Genomic DNA, 2,276 nt, shown 5'->3' on the forward strand with positions numbered 1-2,276 from the left:
CTAACAGATGAGTGATTTGGCTGAGAATGCACAGGCACTGGCGGGCACATTGTGGTAAGAATTCTGTGAACACCCCCAGGGCCTTAAAGGAGAGAAAATGCTCTTGCAGATCCGGAGAAGAAACCAGGATGGGGTGGGGGGGTGTCTCGGACTCTGAGGCACCTGGGCCACCTGTCTGAGCACAGCAGCCACACGCAAGGAAGGGGGCCGTCTGGGGTTGGAGTGGGCAGTCAAGGACGAGGCTGCTTCATTTCTCAACTGTTGTTCTAGTGAGACAGGGGATGCCTTTAAGGGTGAGAGGTGATAAGTAAGGAGAGTAAGTGGGAGCGCTAGGCTTTGGGGTGCCCTCTGCATGCGAATGATGGGTACTAAACCTGTCTGAGGGAAAGGTGTGGACAGGATTAAACACACCAGAGATTGGAGTCCAGAACCTTGAAGTTTAATGAGGACAGTTAGTGAAGCAGTGCTCTGTGATTAATCACATCAAAAGCATCACTTAAATCAAGTAACATCATGGTGGACAATGACCATTTAATTGAGCTACTGAAAGGTCATTTGGAACTCTTAGTAGTGCACTGTCAGTGGGACTTGGCTTCTCTATCCAGACAGATAAAAGGTACATTAAGACCCCAGAGTGGAGGACTTAAGATTGGAACCAACTTGACAGGTGACGCACCTGAAACAAGCAGATATATCAAAGCGAAGCAGAGTCACTGAGGGTTTTTTTTTTCTCCTTTTTCCTTTTGTATTTTTTAAGATCTTCTCACTTGAGGCTGTAGAAAAGGGATATGAAGAAAGGCAATAACAGAATACAAGGCTGCAAGAGTGAATAGTGCTGTTGTGTTTCGTGGACAAATAAACATGTTATATAAGCAGCAAGTTTTAAAGGCTCTGCACAAAGAGCAGAGTTTGATACTACCAGAAAATAAAGCTTACAACTGAATGTATCTGATGCATATTTAATGAGGAGCGTAATCAAAGGATATTAGAGCGCTACAGGATCTGGCGGGTTGTCTGCTTCGACCTCCTCATTTGCACAGGCCACGATGATAACCGCAGAGATGACACCTGTGTCCTGACTTTACACAGTCAGCAGGGGTGCGGCAGGGATGAGCACTGAGGCCACTCGACTTTGTCCAGGCCCATCTGTTTCATGTCACTGGGCTGCAGACACACACTTCCCAGTCACTGCAACCAAACAAGACTCGGGGGAGGCAGCTGGGAGAGGGAGAATCCAACCCAGCCAGACTTGTGCAGGAGATCCTGATAGGCTATGGATTTCGAACCCAAAGGGCAGAGCCCTCATCTCCTCTGAAAAGGGGTGTCTAGAACTTGGGCACCCTCCCTGCCCCCTCTTTGCTCCCACTCGTCCACTCACCAGCCAGGAGGCTGCCGTGCTTGAAGACAGCCTGGCTTGTAGGGCAGAGAGGCAGGTGCCCACAAGACAAGGGAAGGAATCCTCTTCCAAATGCTGCAGATCCGACCCTTCCTCCTGGTGACCATCCTAAATGTCACCATTTAAATACACAGCTCCTTTTCCTCATCTTTCTAGACCCTTTTGGGGATGGACTGACTTTCTTTTGTTTGCTTGCTTGCTTTTCTTATTCCATTTCCCCCTCTTTATGGGTTGGGAAGCTTTACCCTCCATTTTATTTATTTGTTTGCTTGTTTGTTTTACTGTTAGTCCTTGAGACCTTACCCGTGTGCTTAACTGACCAAACTCCTATTGAATCACATCGTAATTCCCTTCCTGTCAATATAAGGATATTCGACCTCTTTCACGCAGACCCCCCTCTCCTTACTTCCAAGCTACGGTTGAGGGTTTTTTAACCCTACAGATGACGTATTGCTATCCTTTCATACAGCCAGTGTTTATTTTACCTCCATGTTTACCAATTTCTTTACCTCTAGTCCTTTCTCAGACCTGCCTTTTTTTTCGGAAGTTTAACCCTTCTTCGAGTGTGGGTCCTGTTGGTGGGAAACTCTCAGTTTGGTTATTTCACCTGTGTTCCTGAAAGACATTTTCCTGGATGCATCATTCTGGGTTGATAGTTATTTTCTCTCCGAGATTTTCCTACCCGTCCATGGCTTCCCGTGTAGCCAGTTGCCAGCGGGCTAGTGGTCTAATGGCCACGGCTTGTAACCAAGTTGTCTGTCTTCTGCGCTGGCTTTGGGGGTCATCTCTTGGGTCAGAGTTACTATAACATGCTCAGGTGGGCATTTCTTTTTGTTTATCTATGTGCTTCTTCTGTGAATTTTTAACTCTCCGCTGCTTT

This window comes from Mustela lutreola, chromosome 4, assembly GCF_030435805.1.
Source record: "Mustela lutreola isolate mMusLut2 chromosome 4, mMusLut2.pri, whole genome shotgun sequence".
NCBI lineage: Eukaryota > Metazoa > Chordata > Mammalia > Carnivora > Mustelidae > Mustela > Mustela lutreola.